General features: G+C 27.7%; 1 protein-coding gene across 2 annotated transcripts in view; it reads left to right on the top strand.

Annotated features, from left to right (window-relative positions):
• LOC107449276 (uncharacterized) overlaps positions 1 to 24,098 on the top strand; it is a 110,964-nt gene that overhangs the window by 165 nt on the left and 86,701 nt on the right. The window lies entirely within an intron of this gene.

Here is a 24,098-nt window from a genome sequence, read left to right as displayed (position 1 = left end):
TTTTACCAGTTATTATTGAAAAATGGTAAAATTGAATGTTTATAAATGTTAAATTAGCAAAATATGCTAGCTTTTTTTTCTCAGAAAATCTGAATCTATATTCAAAACTATATATATTTTAAATTTGTTCTTAAAGATGTTCAGGTGGCTATTTTAACACGGTGACTTTTAAAAATATTTAGTTGTTAATTTTAACAATCAACATTGTGTCGATTTTTTTTAAATTTCTCAGTTTAAATTTTAAAATTGATATCTCTTAGGTTTTGAAAAACTTCTCGGCTAAAAGTTTTGAGTAAGCATTCGAAATAAAACAAAAATTTCTCAAAAAAAAATTAATTTTTCACTGGAAAGAGGTACAAAAAATTCGGAAAATGTCTTTTCTACACATGAATGGGTATTTTTGAAAAAGATGACGCTCACTTTTTAATCTTAAAAAAGTTTTAAAAGAATTTCTCGTCACAAAAAATTTAAAAAATTCACAAACTGTCCTCCATTTTTTCCAGTTATTTGTGTTATTATATAAAAAGTAAATTTGATTTCGCACCGAAGTGAAGTTTTTACGTTCTATGTAATAGTTCAAAATAGTCTCATCTGTTGAGTTATGATCAATTTTCAAAACTTTCTTAACTTTCGCTCGATAAAGATGGGTCATTATCGACTTAATGGGCCGTATTGGCTAGTTGAGTTCATTATGAACTGAAATTTTCTATTCATAGTTCCAAGAAACAAATTTTTCTAATTTTTTATTAGTTGACTTTTTTATTAGTAATTTTTTATTAGTTAATTTTTTATTAGTATATGAGTTAAGTAACCATATCTATTATCCCTAGAAATGTCATAACTGCCCAATAAATATTTCAAAATATATGGAGCTTCGTTTTTTTTCCGTGGCTTTTATTATGGACCCCACTTCAATTTTTGTTAAAAAGATTGTTCGATTTCACTTTATTATTTACTATGTGCAGGGCCGGATTTAAGCTTGGCGGGGCCCTAAGCTACTGAAAATGATGGGGCCCTTTTAAGTTCAATTCTATTTCTATACACCTAAAGTAAACTGTCGTATTTTTTATTGCTGAATATTAACATTATATTATTAAAAATTTGATAATATTGCTTGATTGTTAAATATATTGGTTGTGATGGGACTATAATGTAGAGCCTTTCTATTATTGCACATATTTTTTGAACGAGGAAAAAAACAGAAACTCATTTTAAGAACATCATAAGCACATTTTAAGCACCGAGTAAAGATTTGGCATGTTAGAAGAACCATTATATGTTTAACAAAGTTTTTTTCTTGAAATTCTGAATATATGTTATTTGAAATTTTAAATGATTATTATTATTTTTTTTTTTTTGCAAAGTTTTTTTTTTTTTTTTTTTTTTAACGTTACATTTCGCTTTGCTGCTCTATGACTTAGAAACATGAAATTATGAAGATGTGTCAAAAATAAGCAAGGAGTTAGAATGAACATAAGAAAATACAGCTTGATTATTAGTTTTATTTTTTTTATATCCGCCGTTGAACAACCGACTTAATTTTGAGTTTACGACTACAAATGTTTAACTCCGTATAATATTGAGGATCTTATAATTTTGAACTCAATCCAGAAGACAAAAGAAGTGGATCAGTACCCAGAGGTATTGATTTGATGTGAGAACTTAGAGGACTTTGTGACCACGGCAGATTTAACATGCACCAGTCACCATTTTATACATGGGTATTCTTCGGCCGGCTGGATTCGAAATCCCATTCTCACGAACACGAGTTCAACACCCTACCAACCAGGCTATCCCGGCCAAATTATTAGTTTATTTTAAAATAGTCATTGAACAGCCATCCCAATTTCGAGTTTACGACTACTAATGTTCAACTTATTAGACTTCTAATTTTAAACTCAATTCAGAACACAAAGGAACTCCAGGATCAAGCATTGGAAGAAATTTTTGTCTTGGAGGGGGACGTTTTGATGGAACTGACCAGCATTTAAGCTAGATTATGAGGAAAACCACAAAAGCCTTCCACTGTCAGTCTGACAACAAGGGGACTCTAACCTATGATCCGTCTACCACTGAGGATATTTTACTTCGGCACAATGGCTGGTGTAAGCCGGGTGTAGAATTCGTATCGACCAGTCAACACTGGGATTCGAAGTCGGTACCCTTGAGTCCATCTTCACTGGGTAATAACTCTGCAGGAGGTACCAATTTTATTGATTTGCCAAATTTTAGTCATCTTCAAAATGTAAATAGAAATTCAATCGTAATTTTGGTAGAATAAAAATATGGAATAAAGCGTTTTTCCTCTCAATCTGCAATGATTAATCAGAAGCAACCATGAGGGTTAGTGTGCAAAATGAACAGGGTTTGTAGCTTTCTAGTTTTTTAAATACTTGTTAAATTATTAGTTTTTAACATGCATACTTTAAAAAACATAAGAAATACATTTTTCTGTATTAAGAAATAATAATTAAAAACTGTCATCAGCTGGAATAGAACCCGCAATCTCACAGTTTTGTGTTAGATTTCGTAATCATCTGTCCCAAATATACACACCTGCCTTGCGGATATTTTATTATTATTTTTTTTTTTCTAATTTAATAAATGAAGTCATTTGGATATTTGACATTCTTGAACTGGATACTTTAAATGCTTGACATTCGTTATTACAGAATGAAAAGCTTTGAAAGACAAATATTAGTTAATGTTTAATATTTAATTAAAGAAAAAGCATAACCCGTATTGAAATCTAATGAATTGTCCCTGATAAATTTTGTGGCAGTAAAAAAAATTGAAGCCTGATACATGTCCGGATTTTTGAAACACTTTCTAGTTTTACTATTTAATCAAATTGGTTTCGATGTCTTTCATCCCGCCTGTCTCATTAGTGATTTAGTATATCATTTTTGATTCGTTCTTACTTAATATTAATTTGTTTGCGACAATTAATTTGTATAACTTTTTTACTACATTTTTGGGAGGAGTTTAAAAATATAATATCGAGGGCATTAACTGAAGTTAAATTGGCTTTTTTTGTATTCTTCTTTTACTTACATCATCCACACACCCACACGCGACTGACTGCTTCTTAGAAACAGATATTAAATAGCCTCTTGATCAAATGATGGGACAAAATTTGCCTTTTAAAAAAAATCAAAAAACTTTTCTGCCTTTTAAAATTGTTTATTTTTAAATAATTTATTAATACTCAAAATGTTTAAAAGATGTGTTCCTTTTCATTGACAACACAGTTTTATATTTTATCTAGTCATTTATTTATATTTTTTAAACTTATTTTTTATTTGTTTTTATTTTATTAAATTAAATGCACAGATTTAAAATAAAAACAAATCTGCCAAAATTTTATAAATAGTTTCAATTTGCAATTTTAAGAAGTTACTCCGACTTTGCTTTAAAAAATTGAAATCCTTATAAATTAAAAAATTTAGATGCCTTATTAACTTTAAACACATAATAACAACAAAAATCAGGGAGTTAAAAATAGAAACAAGTATGATCAATAAACAATAAAATCATAAGCTAACTAAATAAATGAATTTTGTGTACGAAATATCATATTTCGGGGATACATTGAAAATTTGGTCAGACAGGAGGTTTGAACAATATTTTTTACATATATATTTAAACATTTGTTTAACTGATGATCACTTGATTTCAATGCTCTATCAAGCAATATCACATGTTGCTTCTGTCTATTAGCAGTAAGTAGAATTAAAGTAAAACCACATCTGTTATCTCAATTTCATCCAAAATAGACCAAATCAAGAATTTTGGCAGATAGGCCTGTCAAAGAGGGAATTGAATAGTGGCCCACCATTTAAATAAAGAAAGAAAGGAGTTCACGGATTCATGTACGATTAATTTGGAAAATAACAAATTAAAATCAATTACAATAATTAAGTAAATTAAACAATTAAGCTAGTTAAAACATTTAGGATAATTAAAAGGAAAAAAAGCTTATATAATAAATTGGGAAAAATATATTTTGTAAAAAAGAGAAGTTAAAAGTAAACGAGAAGCTCTTTAACGACAATGAGACACAACGGAAATCTCGAAAAAGAATGACCCTAAACAAGATTCTCTCACAGCCCTAGAAATTTTTTGCCCAGAAATCAGACAAAAGGGTGTTTCTGTGGAGAAGGACAAAAGAGCCCACAGCAATTTAAAGAAGCTGAAAACATTTCCCACAGTGTAAAATTGAGGCAGCTATTTGACTACTCCATGGAGTCTAGAGTACCGCTATTATGGACTACTCCCATCACTGGTAGCTACGAAAGCTACAGGATATTTTCATCAGTCAAAAGGCCTTTTTATTGCTCTTTTGGTTAGAAAAGTGAAGAGTAACAATTATTTTATCTTTGTAAACACTTCTATTAGATTTTGAAAAGCATTCGCCAATGTAAAAGAGAAAAAAATGTATTTTAGTCTTCAGAGGGCTCCAGCTCCGAATAAAACTTTTAAAAAAGAAGGAAAAAGTTGGATCTGGGGGCCCTTGCCATATCGGGGCCCCAAGCTACAGCTTATTTAGCTTATACGTAAATCCGGCCAAGAATATTTCTCGGAATTATGAGAAGATATGGTAACTAAGACACATTAGAAAAATCAGCAAAATTGTTTTTGGAGGAAATATGAATATAAAATTGATGAGGGTTCCATAACAGATCCCATTTCAATGTTCTAATTTATAGAAACAGATACTAAAGTATTGAAGGAAAAATTAGTACCTGTTTCATTATATGGATAATGTAATTTTATATTTAAATAAAAAATTATGCCAAAATTAAATTATTTCCAAAATTGTTTTATTAGAACATTCTTATCATCATATAATTGAAAATATCAGTACTTGTTTTATTTTAATTAAAGCTTCGCTATTCGTGTTAACAAAAAATCTTCGCCGTGCTTGAATGCATACTTCATAAAATATATTTTCGGAAATCTACGGGACTTAGTTGACTTTTAATATAGTTGAGATTATCGTAATTGATGATCCATCGCTCACCCTTTGTTGTCTTTTCAGAATGTGTATCAGAAATATCAAAAGAACTTGGCAGCCATTTCCATTTTATACTGTAATCGTAGTTAATAGAAAGGCTTTTTATGTAATTTTTATTGTTTCCGAATTCAACCGGCCATTTCTTCCCGTCAGTCGAAGCATTTTTCTCCGTATCTGTTGAGTTTTCAGAATTATCTTGCGTTATTACTTCGCTGCTGATAAATGAAAATATTTTTTCATGTCTTTCACTTTTTTCGGATTTGGCAGATGAGCATGAACTATATAAGTATTCAGAAGAGTTAGGTGCCAAAGACCACAAAGACACGCTTTCTCTCGGAAATATAGAATCTAGACTCTCCTTTTCCCATTCAGAATCAACCGATTTTATGTGAGGTAAACATAAATCATAGAGCTTGAGACATTCATTATCTGAACTCTGATTTGGTAATTCTGCAGAAATTGGTCTTCGTTGCTCACCCATTGCACAAAAATATTCCTTTTCTGCAGGTTTTTCAAAACTATATTGAGTTGTCACTTCGCTGCTTGTTATTGGAAATGCTGTTTCGAGATTTTCATTTTTTCTAGAATCTACCGATGAACACGAATTATACAAAGATTCAGAAGAATTGAAACCGAAAGCCATGCTTTCTCTGGGAAAGACAGAATCTAGACTCACTCTCCTCCAATCAGAATCTATTAAAGATTTTGTCTGAGGTAAACATAACTCATAGAGTTTTAGACATTCATTATATGAGGTGCGATTGGCAGGAATAGACCTTATTTGTTCACCCATTGCAGAGAAGTATTCTTCATCTGCAACTTTTTCAAGATTATTTTGAGTTGTCACTTCGCTATTGGTTAAAGGTAATATTATTTCGAATTTTTTAGTTTCTTCGACATTTGACGATTGACATGAATTATAAAACGATTCAGAAGAACTGAAAGTCAATGGCGCGCTTTCTCTAGGAGAAACAGAATCTTGATTCTCTTTTTTCCAATCCGAATCAACCTTTGAAGATTGTGCGTCAGGTGAATATAAATCAGATGACCTGATACACTCACTGTATGAGTTTTGATTGGATAACTCAGAAGACATAAAAACTTCGTGATTATCTATAACAGTAATATATTCAGATTTCTCATTAATAAAGGAATTTGAATTCTGAAATGCCAGTTCACTAGTTAAGCACTGATTCGGTATATCGTTAGAATCAGAGGTTTGTGTGAACGTATGTTCACTCGTTGAGCTGCAAGTAAGATATACAGATTCCAAAGATTCTGATTCCATGATTTATTATTATAATTTATTAAAAAACTAGCAGCTATCTGTTTCTTTTACTTCTTTAAAATATAAGGTATTTTGTAATAATATAAAAATTATTTTTAAGTTACCCATACGTTTCAAGAAACACTTGACATTACATTTTTAATTTCTACGATGAGATTTAATGTGATTATAGGCACTGAAAATGTTTTAAATTTTTTCAAAAAGTAAAATAAGTTTTAAATTAATAAAATTAATTTTCTGTCTGACTTAGAATGCTCTTCAATTTTTTAAACTAAACCGAATTCTGAATCCCATAAATTGTTAGTTGTTTTAATTTGTAGATTTGTTTTTGTAGATCTATTTATTTTTGATAAATATTGAAAAGTTTTTGCTTATGCGAACTTTATTTTTTTGTGATCTTTTTCGTTTATAAAAAGTCGCTTATTTTTATAAATGGATTTCAAAAGATCAAAAATATACTAACGCTAATAACGATGACTTGTTTTTTCCATCGCCAAAGATTTATTTAATTATTGAAAAAAATACCCTTTTGTTTTTATCCCGGTACATTTTTACACAGTTTTAAGCTAGGGTTATATTCTCTAAATATAAACGAGAGGAATATTTCAGTACAAAAAAATTTCCTCAGTAATATAAAGTACATACGTTACATTACGTTACGTTACGTACGCTCTAGTGCCCCAGGAGGTAAGAATTGAAGTAATTGCGCATGCGTCGGGGAATATCAAGCATACGTGAATAAAAATAAGAGAGTGAAAATAATTTTGCAGAAATTTATTTTTCAATCTTTGCAAAAACCAGTAAGTCAAAAACTCCAACGTAGTGGAATATCATCTTCGACCACAAAAATTAAAACAAACAGTTACAATAGACTTAGATGCTAAGAAAGAAACTTTTTCCAGCATAAATTGCATAATAAAAAAGATGGATAAGTAAAATTTAAAAATAACAAAAATAAAATATCAACTTTCTTATGGATTAAGTGCAATTAGACAAGAGTAATTTATTTTTTTATTCATGAAATTATTTTTTTCAATAAATTAACCGATTGTTGTAAAATCATACAACAAGTTTTTTAATAACAAATCCTCCATCTTCATTTTGTGCAGGCTTTCTTCTTGACCTATCTGTAACATCTCCATGTTGTTTATAAGGTAACATGTTGTAATAAGAACATAATAAAAAGACAATAAGACATGTTGTTGTAAGGTAGACTGGAACAGAAAACAACATTCAACAGCTATGGACAGGGTGCTTGTAACTCTGTAAAACAAAACGTAAAAATAAGTTAAATCTTTATTTCGAAATTCTAATTGTAATTTGAAGACAAACTTCTTTCGCGAATGAAAATAGTCTGCATTTGCATTGAATGTGACGAATACTAAGGTAATTCACTTTGATAGATTTTAATGGAACTAAATATTAAATAACTAGGTATGATATTTTGCAATAATCCCTATTCGGAGGGACAAAAATATAAATTCAGGTTATTATTAATCAGGCCATATAAATAAAATCATAGTACAATTTAAAACATTTGCAATTGCTTTTCAATTCCATTCAGGAGGCTGGTAAAAATTTTTTTCAACACAAATTATTTTTGCATCATATTACATTGATATATTGCGTATAATATTATTTTTCATACAATTGCATCCAGAATAACACTGAGAATAAATATTGTGAAGCATCGGATAGAATATGAAACTCCTTGATATTTAATGTTCAGAAACGTTGATATTGAGTGCCACCGCAAACAATGCTTCTTCAAAAATAAAGCGAAATTTTCTTTAAATAAATGTACATTCAAACTGGGATATATCCAATTTTGAGAAAGTTTAAAAGTGATCATACAGCGAGGAAATGGTAAAAAAACAAATGTAAAAGATTTTACAAATATTACAACGGAAAGAAAGAAAGAAGAATTTACTCTCGCTTTTGAAAGAAAAACCTATGTTTTGTCTGTTTGAGTAACATTGATGTTTCATAACTTATAGTCGAAAATGCAAGAAAAAAGCAATTGTAGAAAAATGCCAATCGGAAAGTGAAAAAGCTGTATTTTTAACTTAAGGAAATGCTGATGTCGTAAAACTTTTTCAATATGAATTCCTTTTTGTAAAAAATTTTGTCGGATTTTACTGATGTTGTCTTTTTTTTAATCATAAATCAACAGAAGTTTTGTTTTGCTAGTAAATTATGTATCATATATTAATTTTCTATGTTTTTTTTTTTCAAAAAGCTTTAACATATTTCAACGTAAAAAAATTTTAAGTATCCATAATTAATATATCCATTAAGAATAAAATTACAGTCAACAATTAAATAATAGCAATATAAATTGCGATATATAATGTAAGTAATAGAAAAATTTGTTTTAAAAATCTGTCCAATTTATAAAAGTTGATAATTATAACTGATAAATGGATAACTGATGGTGTTTATTATCTTGATTATTGATATTTTAAAAATTAAGTTTTATCAGGCACCAGAAAAGAGTACATAAAGAGACATTATTTCCACACCTACGCTGTTTAAAACTAATATTTCAAACACTAGTAGCTTGCTATGTTTCTAGCATTTCTTTTGTTTATTTTCAAAATTTCAGGCAGAGTTTTAACTTTAAAGCTTTTAAGTATTTGAGGGACGGCCAATTAATTACAAACGGAAAATAGTGTTTTTGAACAATAAGTTGTTCAAAAACGTAGCAATAACATGTAACAATTATTTAAGATATTATATTGAAGATTAAATAATGATTTATAACAAATTTAATTACTAACTTAAGTTATTTAGCTCAGTTCTTGACTATTGAAACCCTATTATGCATTATATATCCGTTCAAAAAAAGAACGTTTATAAATCAGAAGGGAAATACACAATTATATAATTTGATCAATATTGTGACATCATCTAAATTGGTACACACACAAAAAAAGAATAAATAAATATACAAGTACTTTCTTGACAAATGTATTAGGAAGCAATATTTGTTATTTAATAAAGCAGTTGCTAATTTGACGATTTAGAATTTCGCAAAACATTTATGATCCCAAAAATGATTTAAATTTGTCATGATTAAATTCTACTATGAGTTAGGCTATCTAATTTTTCTTCCATTCTTTGTCAGAATCATAAATCGCATGGAATACAACATGTTTACTTTCTTTGGGGAGAAATTAATAAAATTTTCTTGATTTGTAGAAAATTAACATTTCTAAAAGCCTTATTTGTTTTTTTTATTTTCATATTGCTTACTTTGCAAAAAAATATTTATAAGGTATTTTGAAGTGCACAAATTTATAAAATATAATTTTGCTAAGTCATAGATTGTTAAAATGAAAAAAAAGTTTTCAATACAAATTTATTTAGACTATTACATAAATGTTCGATTAGTATTTTCGAAGTGGTGTTTTCGGTTTTTATATCTATCACTTTCATTTAATTAGGCAAAATCATATTTTTTAAAATTAAAAGTTATTTCAAGATATTATATTTTTTTAAACAAGAATTCAGGTCCGAAAAATTCATCATTTTAAATTTATGCGATATTTAAATCTCAAGAAAACTAATATAAAAATGTAGTGAACACTTTCTTATAATAAATATAATGGGTACTTCAACTAAAGTGGTTACTCTGATTGAAGAACGAATTATAATACACTATATTTTATTCCAATTCAGTATCGAGTACTGCAAATAATTAATCACATTCATTAATTTAGAAAATGATTTTTTATTAAATTAATCATAGATAATTTGAAACAGTGAAAGATGATTGCACGATGCTTAACTTGTGTGATTTATAACGCGTTTATAAAAAGCAAAACAAAATGATTTCCGTGCATAATCTGTTGATTCATATAAAATTTTTTAAATTTAAATAAGTTTTCGTTAATCAATTTTCATTAAACAGTTTTAAGGCAATCAATCCTGCTTTTAGTAATCAAACGGGGTTTAATGTTTTAAGTTCCGCCTTTTTCATTAGTGATTCCTTGGTTTCTGTTTTCTTTTTTCTTTTCACCCCTTATAAGACAACAAGTTTCGTCCGCAAATTCTACTCTGGTAACAAGTTAAAAACTACGACCTTAGGCAGAGTATTAAAAAGAGATACTTTATCTCTTTGTAATCAATGAGGACTGCTCTATGATACACCATCTATAATGCTTATTCTATAATCCCTGGATGAGTCATAGGGGAGTGGGTTGCTATTAAGTTAAGATATAAATTACCAAAACAGTGACCTAGTAAAGCTATTTAAAAAAAATATTAAAGAGATTTTGCAATACATCACGGTTTTCCTTAACTCTACTAGAACACTTTTTGAGTTCCTTAGCTCATGAGCGAAAATTTCCCTACAAATCGCAGTATCGCTTAAGGGTAGAAAATAAAGCTAGCTTCACGGTTAACGTATGAAAAAACTCAATGCAAAATCTTTCGATTATTTGATCATTTTAAAGGTCATGATTTTTAATCAAATCAGAGGTGAACATGTAGGTTTTAAAAAAATACCAACATAAAATTTTATCATATCAACTTTTAGAAATCCAGCGTAACTAAAATGTGATACATACTATTTTTAATAAAATGTTCCCCTAAATATGAGTTTTGTTTAACTGATTTAAATATTTTGAACTAATATTAATTATATTTTGGTGTTCTAAATTAAAATTAGGAAATAATTGTTCATGAAGCCAATAAGCATTAAAGATACATTGTAACTTTACAAAATTCAGCAATTTCCTTGAGTTAATTCAGCGTGGGTTCACTAAAACTTCAATGAATAAATAAATAATTTTATAATATGAAAAAAGCGTAACAAAAAAAGTCGAAATTAGTTTAAAATATCAGTTACCAGACACGTTTTTCTTTTATAGACCGAAGAATTTTGTCAATCTTCTAATTAAATGAAACTAAAACCGAAACTTGAAAAACAAATTGAGTTCTTATATGTCTTTGATAATATGACTTTTGAAAATTTTTTTCTATCTGAACCTTAATACATTGTTCAAAATATTTCAAAGCAGTGATAAAATGTTTTTTTTTTACTTATAATGAATTGAAATATTAAGATACTATCTTTGGAAAGAACTGGCACTATCACTGGAAAAAATATTTTCTGAAGCTACGGAAAATCCACAGGTGTTGTTGTTTCGAGTACCACTTGCCAAATACCAGTAAGCCTGCTTGGTGAAACCAAGCAAATGTAAAGCAGTAGGTGCGTTTCTTGTTTTTCAGTGGTGCTACCTTTGGCCAAGAATACGACTTCTGCCACACACACGACACAGCCGATTTTGAAGGGTGGATCCGTTCATACATCCACAGATCGTAATTTTGGTCTGAACCAAAGAAAAATCAATCTCCAATTTAATACCCCAAAAGGTATTGATTTATCACGGGAACTTGAGGTCTTTGTTACCCGACAGATTAAACGTGCACCAGTCACCATTTACTATAGAGTCTTCGAATACCTGGGATCGAATTCACGACCCCTTGAGCATGGACCCAACGTCCTACCAGCCAAGCTATCCCCTTTCGAATCCGTAGTAGAATTAATTCCTCATTGAAACTGCACCAATTACTATTATATGACAAGCACGTGTTACAAAAACTAATTAAAGTTTTCTGCATGTTAGTATGTCAATTTACTATGAATAAGTACCATTTTTTTCATTAGCTTTGTTTTTTAGTATCTACTATACTTAGTTACCAGTAGTGATTATTTTTTAAAAATTTTAATTGACACATATTACCAACATTAATTAAGCATCATCGGCTTCAGTAACAGCATGGCGATAATTTACGGTTCCTCTAGAATAAGTACTTTTATTCCAGCAACTTTGTTTTTTTAGTGCAAAGCATTTTTGTATTTCAATATGTATCGATTATCTAAATTATTTAAGCATCATTGATGCCAATAATAGTCAGGTGACTTTTAAGGTTCCTCTCAGATACATTAGTACCACTTTCCCATTAATTTTACCTTTCAATAAATAACTATTTTTTTTTCATTCTAATTTACGTTTATTTTAAATTATGTAACACGCTTAAAAGGAATTGCTACAAACAAAATAAACACGTGGTTTCAGATAACTTTAGAAATTCTAATTTAGGACACCATGCTACCACGTTAACGCTGATCATTTAATTTATCTGACATAGCGAATAAAAAATAATCTATATTATATAAAACGCTAATACGTATGTATCAATAAAACCGATGATATTTCTTTTCTCGCGTTGGCAACAGTTTTCATTTTTAATTGATAGGATTCGGCGCGCAAGAGCACGTAGTGAGTATCATATGGCTAATCTATATTACATAAAACGCTAATACGTTTTAATTGATAGGCTTCGGCGTGCAAGAGCACGTAGTGAGCATCATATGTCTAATCGGGTGAATTCTCACCGAATTACCAAAAAAATTCTCACAAAATTATCTTCATCGAAGCCGATGCTTTACATCCGGCGTTCAGTACTATTTCATATTGTTTTACAACACATGTTTTTAGCCCTCTGGTGGGAAAGACTTTAAAACAAAACTTACAACAGTTACTTTTCTCAACAACTGAAATTTAGAATAGTGCGATTAAGAAAAATATGTGAACTGTTTGCAATTTCAAATTAATATTGAAATGCACAGGTTTAGAATTTTCTACAGTGAAAAGTTTTCGGAACTTCAGTGTTCAAAAAAGTATACAAAATCTAGACGTTAAGAACGTATCCAATGAGCGAGCATCGGATTGCGAAGCAATCCGAAATGAACTGCGAAAGCAGTTCCGGGGGTTGGCGAGCGCCAGCGAGCAGGGGACGAAGCCTCCTAGTTAAATATTAAAATACGTGCAATAACTCTGGTTTTGATCAAATATATATATATAAACTTAAACATCACTGATGTTATCTTTAAAATAATTAGAAAAAATATCATTGTTTATAGTTAAATTTAAAACAATGCTAAAGCTTAACCAATGAGAAAGTTCCATTTTTCAAACGAACTTCCCAAAAGATCTAATTAAAACTTTCGAACGACGTTACTTTGATCACGTTAACGTTGAACATTTAATTTATCTGACATAGCGAATAAAAAATAATTAAATATTAAAATACCTGCAATAACTCTGGTTTTGATCAAATGTATGTATATAAACTTAAAAAACATCATTGATGTTATCCTTAAATAATTAAAAAAAATAGAATTGTTTATAGTTTAATTTAAAACAATACTAACGCTTAACCAATGAGAAAGTTCCATTTTTCAAACGAACTTCCCAAACGATCTAATTCAAACTTTCGAACGAATTGAGAGCAAAAATTTCTTTGCAACCTTAGTCGAAATTTCAGGACGATAAAACCTTGATAGTTATAAGAGAGGCATGTACACGGACACACAAACATTTCATTTTATTATTATAGATACATAATCAGTTGAGTTAGTTGATATGTGGCATTTTAAGCCTAATACTTTTGACTACTGACGAAATTCATATTTTTAAATAAATAAAAGTTAAAGTCCATTACAATGACAATTTACAATTGCAGATGGAATTGTCAATATAGCAAGATTGTCACACATATTTAAGGGGCACGATAGTCAACAAAATGTGCATTCTTTTAATGCGTGTGACAGGATTTCTAAAAATTATAAATGAATTTTTAATTTGTAAGGACGAAAATAACTTAGCAGTTGGTAGCCCGTTCATGTTTGCGTTTTTAACATAGTTGTTTAGAACAAATAGTAAGTAAGAAATAAAGTGAAATGACATTCGTTTTTCTCTTACAGAACAGAAGTATGATAGCGGAACTAAATAAAAATGTGGTAGTTCGAAAGTATGATACTAATCACACATTTGTATCAAATTGTTATCTATTTAGTCCTTTTTTGTATATAATACTGCTGATTTAAAAAGCAGTAACGGTACTATTTTTAAAAAAAAATTTCGTAATTGTAGAATTACAATATACAACTAATTAGCAATTTTTAAAAATAATATACAATATATTTATAAATTCTTTTTTATTTTATCATCAATATTACCTAGCCATCAATATTATGAACTTATCTAACCAACAACTGTCATAATAACGGCATTTTGATGGTTACTTGAAAAATTGTGATTTTAACAGATTTTCAATTTGACGTAATGCTTTTCCAAGCTTTACCCAGAAACCATTTCGTCAAGAATGTCGGAAATTTCCAAATTTCGAATCTCCCTTTTTCAAGTGCATAACTTATTAATTAAAAAAAATTAAAAAGTAACATTTCAGTTAAGAAAATTCATCTCTATTTGTTCTACTTTGATCAAATTGAGTAAAATTATCCTATTTTTTCATTGACATTTTGAACATTTAGTTCCCACACAAAAAGTTTAAAAATCGATTATTTTTGCTAAGCTTACCCATTTTTTTCATTTAATTTAACTTGTATTGAATAAAAATCGTGTAGTGGTCATAAAACATTAATATCACAAACATTCACTACAAAAATACATTGATTTTTTTTCAGAAAAAAAATCGAAAGTTAAAAACCAATTATGAGAGTTATTAGCGCAAATAATAAATGAGACACACTTATTTAAAATTTCAAAACATCAGCGAAATTAATTTTTAATCAATAGGTCTTCTTTTGAAGTGTTTATTTCCTCTAAAAGGAATGCGGTAAAAAATCTAAAATAAAATGCACATTAAAAATTCAAAAAGCGCATTGATGTGTATTTTTAGCTCGGAAAAGCCACTTTAAAATCATCATTAGTGATGCAAGTAATTTAATATTTTTTTTACTTTCACTCGCGGCTTCTTAAGATAATTTAAAAAATCTATAAACTGATTACAGCTAAGCTTGCTCAGCTTTTTGGCGATTAGTCGTGGAGCTGGCCGGATATGAAGATGCCGTCGCCGTATCTATAGTAATCAATTTCCGATTTCAACGAAGAGATGAATTTCGCTTATGTACAAAGACGACATTGGTGAAATGTTATCACAATTCCAATTAGTTTCATTAAGAAGATTTCCTTTTTCAATTTTTTGCAGCCCTTGAAATTTAACGAAAGAAATTTTTTTTATATTTATTGAAAAAGCTGATTTAGGAAAAAGAATGTTTCAGTTTTTTTTGAGGTTTATTAATTAAAATTAATTACCTTTTGCATGTTCTGAAGACAAAAAAGAGAGCATACTTAAGGAAGATTTTTTAAATAAGTATTGGAGGCATTATTAATTTTGACGTAGTTGAGTATCGTATAAATTATGATTTCTTAAGTTTATTTTTAAATTTTTTCATAAGAAAAAAAATCATAAATGTCTTTCAAATCTTGTCTTGATTTTGTTTTGTTTGTTGAACGCTATGTATATTTTTTAATTTTAATAATAAAAATTTAGATTTAGAAAGATGTTAAAGATTAATAAAATGTTAAGTTTAATAATAAAAATTTAACCTTTTAACAAATTATGATTAAAGTGTTTTCCGTAAAAAGGAGATATTTTTTATTTCAAAGGTTTTTACTTTTAATTTATATCATCACGTTACTTATAGGAAGATTAAAATCAAGTCTTGCCGCCTTTTAATTATATGTATGATCATTAATTATTTATTCCTTCACTATTTTTTTAATAAAAAGTTTTAAAATATATTTTGCAAAAGTCTCCAAAATCTACAATCTGAGAGAAATCAGTTTGAAGTTTAAACACAATATCGGTAATAGGTATACTTTGAACAGTAATTGCATGCAATTTTACTCTGCCCTTAACAAGGTGTTAAATTGAATCATCTTCCAGTTGTGTAGCTAGCAAAGGGGGAAGAGGGGACAGCTGTCCCCACGCGCCTGCTTCAGAATGGTGTAACAGATTTGCATAATTTGCATAATTGTAAAAATTACCGGCATCCTGAGAGCCTGTACTTTTCACCAGAATTCAATCCGGAATTTCTTAATTGTAAAGAGTTATTGCTAGCTTCATTTTTTAAACAGTTAAAGAGAAAAATTAAATTTTTTTAATAGTATTGAATGAATTTAATTTTCTTCAGAATTAGCGTTTGTTTCAAAACTGATGGATCTACTAATTTGCATTTAAACAGAATCTATCAAATTTTGCTTGGTGAATAAACTATTTTATTACAACAGTCTCAAAGTTAAATCTCTTCACTAAAAATGTAAACTATTGTTTAGTTTCATATCTGGAACGTTATATTTATGTGATTATTATTAGCAATATTGTGCTTCTTTGATATTATTTATATTAATTGAAGTTTACTTTAAAATTTATCTATGCTTTGCTCAAAAAATATAAATTTATTATGTTTTTTCAATTCCATAAAAATTGAAATTAAATATTTAGAACAAATTACAATTTAAAAAGATTTTACGACTAAATAAAATATAAGGAAACTATAAACAAATAAATAAATCAAACGATTTTTAATTCATTGATTAATGTTTATTTGAATACTTTCATTCAGCAAAACTGTAATTTAAGAGTTTGTTTTAAAAACGAATTATTTGCGGCAAATTTTCAAGATGTTTTATCAAAATATACGATTGTAAGTTTTTGTTGAATTTGAATATTATATTAATATAGTTTAAAATAATTCTAAATTTATATACTGGATATGTTGTTTTTTATTTTAGTTTACTTCAAACACATGTACTTTTTATTGAAATGGAAGAAGAAGTTAGAATATTTTAATTTTGTTCATCTTAGCTTAACTTAATGAATACAACAACTTATTTAAATAATGTTCAAGCAATATTTATTGTAAATTGATTACCTTTATGTTAATAAGGGTAATTCGTTCCTTAAAAAATAAAATTTGAGCACAATAAAGCAGTTGATTTTTTCTAGAATAACTTTATGCCTATATCACCACATCTTATTTAAATAGTTTTAAATTAATATATAGAATAAATTTTGCTCCCCTTTTTGTCGGAAAATATGTGTGAGATTAGTTAAACTATTTGTTAGATAGATTAGTTTGATTAGTTCTTAAACAAATGATAAAAAGACGTAAATTCTAACATCAAATATGCGACTGCCATCTTAGCAAATCGCAATTGCTTTTATATTTTCGCAAATATATGGCCATTTTTTGCTACCATTTGGAATATATGCTGACAGTTGGAGTTTAAAATTTAGTTTATAACTATTAACAGCTAAAATAAAAAATGGTTATCAGTCAACATTAATTGTAAAGTACATGTTTTACATAAGACTATTTTACTTTATCTGATTCTATTGTGGGCAAAAATTAATTTAATTTAATTTTACTTTAAATATTTTCAAATTTTTAATCTTTTTTATCTGAAATGTTACAGTTAACTAAATAATATAGTTTTTTTTTTTATAACATTCATTTTTCTATTGAGAATTCTGTTAAGTTGTTTACGAAGTGGATGCACCTTAATTGTTGAAAAATAAAGAGCTTGATATAAAAAGTAAGTTAATTTTCTTTCATTGCTCAAATAAACAGCATTTGCTACTTGAAACAGCTCATTATAATTCCCTTTTAAAATAAATAGTCATCCTATTAATACAGAGATTAAGTTAAATCCCTTAACAATTATGAAAACACATATGCTTTTAACTTTTATAGACATTCGAGTTTGAATCATAATATTATTCTTTATTTACTGTTATTTTTCATAATTCACGGGTCCTTGGAGTATAAAAGTTATTCATAAGATCGGACATATTCTGTTTTGATTGTAGATTTAACATCATAACTCAATATCTATAGCAACGAAAGTCACTCCCATACTGCATTAAAAGAACAGATTAAGCGTATGTGTTAAGTCCACTGAGAGGTTAAGCCTCTTATAAGTATTTACTTAGCTGATTCTTTGGTATCGAAACATAAATCAAAAACTGAAAAAACTAGATTTATTTTGTTATTCTCATGAGATTTTTTATTAAACTTGTAAGGATTATTTCTGTCTTTAATTTCGTTTTCAACAAATTATACATTTGAAAAGATATTTTAATAATTGAAATAATTTATAAGATTGGATTACTTACTGCAGTATACTTTTTTTTGTGGAAAAATTAAGTTGTATTCTGTCAAAATTGGGCTGCTCTAGATTTTGTTTCAAGACTGTTTTAAGAGAGCTTCATTCGTCATAAAATGTTTCAATTTTTATTTGAATAAAATCATGCAATTTTCATTTCAATTAAATTTGCCGGTTTTTTTATATACAATATTAGATTTTAACAAAATTAAAGCTTATGTAATTTTAATTTTTATTTTAACTATTCTTTTATTCAATTAATATATCGTAAACTAAAAATGCATGTAATTTTTCTTGTAATTTTAGTTCCGAATTTAACCTATTTTTTACGCTAACTAAAAATGCATTTGAGTAAATATTTTGTCTTTATAAAAATGTATTTTAAACGGTGTTTTGCGTTTTTAATTGCCAAGTGTGGTGAAGAAAAGAAACCAATTGACTTAAATGTTTTAGGAAATCATGTTTTTAGGAAATCACATTATTTAAATAAAGAGGTATATGCCGAAAATTATTTTTCTAAAAAATTCTGTTCGTTCGATTTTGTTTTTATATTAATTATTCTTACTGTTTTTTTGTAGTTTTTTTAAAATTTCTCTCTTAAGTATATATATATATATATATATATATACAATTGCTGTCATCTCAGATGCTTCCATCCCAGATGTCATCATAGAGAACATATGGTTTTATACTGCGTGATAAAATTTGGTAATTTTATCATGATACTTTAGATTACAGCATGAAAACCATTTCAGTAAATTCACTTTTTAATTTTGTATTTTTTACTAAACGTGTAGTAATAAAAACCAGAACTTTTAAAATCCAGAACTTCTGATAAACTTTTATGATATGAAAGGAAAAATTAACAATTGAATGATTTAAATACAGTATATTTTGGTTTTATTAACCAGAATTATCGTTCTTTTTCACCAGAAAAATCATCACTGTACAGTATGTCAATTTTATCGGAAATTTTTTTCCGTGTGTATTTGTGAAAGAATGATAATAAACGAATAGCCTTTTTTTTTTTCCCGTCGATATTCTTGAAACAAAAGATCTCATAGGTTAAGTTTTAAAAAAAATAGAAGAAAATGAAATAAAAGCAACGGGATAAATTATAATGTAAATTCGAAATGCAGACACATGTTGTTTCTAATGCCCCTTGTCAAATACTAGCAAGCCTGATTGGTAAAACCAAGTGAATTTAAGGTAGAGGGTGCGTTTCCTGTTTGTCAGTGGCGCCATCTATGATCAAGAATACGGCTTCAGCAACATGTACGTCGCAGACCGTTTATAGAGTGGACCCATTCACACATCCATTCATTCATCAACAGATTGTATAATTTTGACCTGGACTAGAGAATGCTCAATCTCCAATTCAGTTCCCTCAGAGGTATTTACTAGTTATACACTATTGATATACCATACACCATACCAATATATAAGCAAAAATCACAATAGCATATACCGTTTCCTGTTCTGAAAAAAATTTATATACATAAAGTAATGTTTCTTTTCAATTTAAATAATATATTTTAAAGCTTATTTTCTTCCAGAAAAAAATTTATTTAATAAAAAAAGAGACCGATTACCTAAGTGAAATTGATTTCTATGTAAAATTGATTTCAGTCGCTGTTGATTCTTAGTTTTTTTAAGTTAAGAGCAATTTCTTTTTACTGAAAATATCACTGTGAATAATTTTAATTTTATGGCAAACTTATAAAAAAAGTGAAACTTGGTAGAAAATTTTAAATCACATAAATAAGCAAAAAGAATTATATAAATCTTTCAAATTTGTTTTGATTACAGAAGAATAAAGTTAAAAAAAAAGGTTCTAAAAGTACTTTAAAAGGATTAAGAACTTAATTCCTTAATTGGAATTCCTTGCAATTATTTAATTGGCATTGTTTATTATTTAATTAAACTTGCAAGAAAAGCTTGTGCAGAAATGAAAGATACTAAACTAAGTTGACACTGTAGTAGATTGGAAAAATTTGGAAACTAACTAACTTTGTTTGAAAAAATATTTTCTAAGTATTTAAGCAAGTTCTGATCACTTTTTTGAATATATTTGAATTCTTAGCTCTAGTTTCCTAGTTTATTTAAATGGAATTGAATTTATAGCTAAGTTTTTGCTGCTGATTTTATAATTTTTCGGTAAACAAACTTTCCTTTTGCGTTTTTATGTTAAAAATGTCTTCAATGATAAAAGAAATTTTTAATCGTTTTTCTTTTACTCGTTTTTTTTAACAAAAAATATATAATTAAAGGCAATATCTGATAAAAAACAACAACATTTGAATAAAACGTAATTCTTTCATAAAATCGAAAGCAAAGTAAAATATATAAGCAAAACAGAAAGTTCTGTAACCACCGCTCGTCCTGTAAACTTTTTAGAGCTTATTTCAAGAAATGAAAGAAAAATATACGCAGTAAGGATCGAACATTAATATCTATGACAGGAGAGACGAAAATGTTAACGAAATATAACAAATGACTACTGAATATAAGGAGGGGCTGAAAGCATCAAAACTTGTTTGATTATCTGAGTAAACAGAGAAAAGTTGAAAAATGATTATTAGACAAACATCTATCTTAAATCAGACAATCAAACTGGTTTCAAGGATGTTCATTCACGCTTCATTGAGCTTCCTGCTTTGAAGTGTATATTTTTGTTGACTTTATTTTTTCCCTGTAGTTTCAGGTAAAAGTTTCCTAGTTACGTATTTCTAATATAAAATGCAGCACTTTGTAGAATACTGCACTTTTTAATCAAGTCTCTGTTAAATTAAAATTTATAAAAGGTTGAAATATTGTTGATTATAGATAATTTTTTGATTTAACTTTTTAAGAAATGAAAGCATAAATATTTATTTCTTAATCTGCTTTTTTTTCAATTTATAAGCACACCTTAATAGTTTAATTAATTCTGTATATATATATGTTCAAAATGAAGAAACATAATAATGAAAAAGAATAACAAACAACTGGGGAAAAAAAGGATAATTTTTTTTTAAAAAATCCGGAAAATAAAAGATATAATCTTTTCATCAGCCCGCACGATTATATCCGCAAAAAAGAGTGCTTTCTGATATTGTATCAATATAGTCAAAGCAAAATATATTAATATAATAGTGTGAGGAGCACTCAAAATTTTTTTTTACAAAAATTACAACAAATAAAATAGAACACAATAAGTAAAAATAACACATAAAAAGAGAAAATAAAATAAAAAGAAAAAACAGAATAAAACAAAATCTATAAAGCGAGTAGCGAATTCAAATGTACTTACATGAACGGGAAATTTTTCAAGAATGATTTACAAAATATTTTCGTAACAAGATTGTCAGTTTGCAAAATATAAAAACAAAATTGAGCGTAACTAGGGAAGTTTTGTTTTAAAGTGCCGTTCTTACTGCATTGCTGAAGTGCGTTTGATTTGTTAGTTACCAAGGATGGACCCGAAATGGATGTGCGCAAGATAATATTATACTGGATAATTTAAAGAAATTGAACATAAATAATTTTAGAAAATAAATATTTATTTAAGAAAAAAATAGAAAAGAGAACATGAATTGCCTGTTTTGCACATAATTTTATCCACGGATTTGCTCGAAATGGACTTGCACATGGAAAAATTAAATAAATTAACAACGAAAAATATTTTTAGTCGACAATTTTAACACGGATTTGCACATGGAAAAATTGTATAAATCAATAAGGAAATTTTCAGTAAATAATTTTACCCACGGATTTGCCCGAAATAGATTTCAATATGAAAAAATTATATAAATTAACAAAGAAATTATTTAGTAGATAATTTTATCCACGGATTTTCCTGTAATGGATTTGCACATGGAAAAATTGTATAAATTAATAAAGAAATTTTTAGTAAATAATTTTAGCCACGGATTGGCCCGAAATGGATTTGCACATGGAAAAATTATATAAATTAACAAAGGAATTTTTTTAGTAAAGGAATTTTTTAGTAAATCTATATATATATATATATATATATATATATATTGATATATATTGATATGATATATATATATATAGGTTCTCATATATATATATATATGAGAACCTATGCAGTTGATTATTCACAACTTATCAGCTATCAAGTGTCTAAGTAAATGTTTCATTTATATAAACACCTCGAAGATTATACTTTTGTTCTCTTTTCTTACACCAGTTGTGTCAAATACAGTCTTCAAACAGATAAGAAAATTAAAGAAATTTTCAATGGGGAAGAATCATTGAGAGCATTTAAGATGTCATTCCATCTTGAGGGGTATCATAACCTGTGTGGTCCAGATAAAACGATCAAAAGATGCCACTGTCTGAATTATTGCAGAAAAGCAATATCATTTTCTTTCCTCTCTTTACAAAGATAAGGAAAGGTGACAGGAGAAAGATTGATTCATTAGTAGTGAAATAGTTTAATAATATTTTATGGTATGGATAAGGCAAAAAATTTATATGCTTTAAAAATGGAGAAAATTTAAATTTTTTTAGCTTGCAATTTAAAGCAGAAGTAGTTTATTTTTTCAAATTTAGGAAAAGTAGTGTCCGGTTTGAAAATAGAAAATAATGTTTGAGGGCCAAAATGACTGTACGTGTCCGGTTACGGGAGTGTCCTCTTTGTGGAGAATGTACATAATGGTTTATTCATAGAAGATTCCGAGCAATTAAAAATATGTCCGTAATGAGAGGTGTCCGTTTTGCAGGAGTATGAGAGGCGTCCGTTTTGCATATATACTAACGGTATGCCTGAAATTCTGGTTTTCAAAATTATATTTATTATCACACAATAATTAAAAAATACATAGCTGAAAATGTAAAACTAATAAAATTAGTGGTCTCTATGCTCTAAGGTAGAATGATAAAATTAAATTTTTTTAAATATATTTACTAATTTTACCGCACTTACCAAACTTTACTTTAGTTACCAAATTTTACCACGTATTATGAAATTATATTTTATTGTAAATTTTACCAAAGCGCTTGGGTCAAAATAACCCAATATTTTTGTGTAGCCATTGTAAATATTACCCTATTCTGGTAGTTTTGACCATAATTTTTTTTTCTCAGAGCGAAGCAACAAAATGAATAAAACATTAAAAAAAATGTTCTTTTTTGAGGAAATATAGATATTGTAAGGTATGTATCAACAAAGGTATGTAGGTATGTAGGTATGAAGGTATGTATCAACAAACACTTTATTTAAAAAAAAGGAGTACAATAAGAAACCTGCCTTCCTAATGGATAATTTTACAAAAAATAACAAATAAAAATACGTATTGATAAGAAAGCACTATAGTATGCTTTTTCTTAATATGCTAAGATAGACGTTTGGTGTAAAAGGTACAAAAATAATTTTAGCTGAACCGTGATTTTAATTCATAAAAACGAGATTTTATGCATTAAAACATAGCGTTTTCAAACATTTAAAGGATATGATTAAAAGTCATAAAACTTAAGATGTAATTAGGTTTTACCATATTGGACAGACATTATGCAATTATATTTTTGTTATTAACAACATAAGTTATTTTAAAAAATATATAAGTTTTAGCATTAAAAATTGTGAAACTCATAGAGAAAGAGAGCGACAAATGTAATATTATAATTTCTATTATTTTTTGAAAAACGACCAAGGAAAACTGAAGATAAATTAAAAAAATTATATAGTAAATTAGTAGCATCAATAGTAATAAATAAATAAGTATTAATAAAGGGTTTATTTCCTATATAAAAAGCTGATGTCTTTTTTAACTCCTTGTTTATAGAGTTTTTTACTTCT

The sequence above is a fragment of the Parasteatoda tepidariorum genome, chromosome 6 (assembly GCF_982258835.1).
Source record: "Parasteatoda tepidariorum strain Cologne lab strain chromosome 6, Ptep-v5.0, whole genome shotgun sequence".
NCBI lineage: Eukaryota > Metazoa > Arthropoda > Arachnida > Araneae > Theridiidae > Parasteatoda > Parasteatoda tepidariorum.
This window is presented reverse-complemented; position numbering and strand designations above follow the sequence as displayed.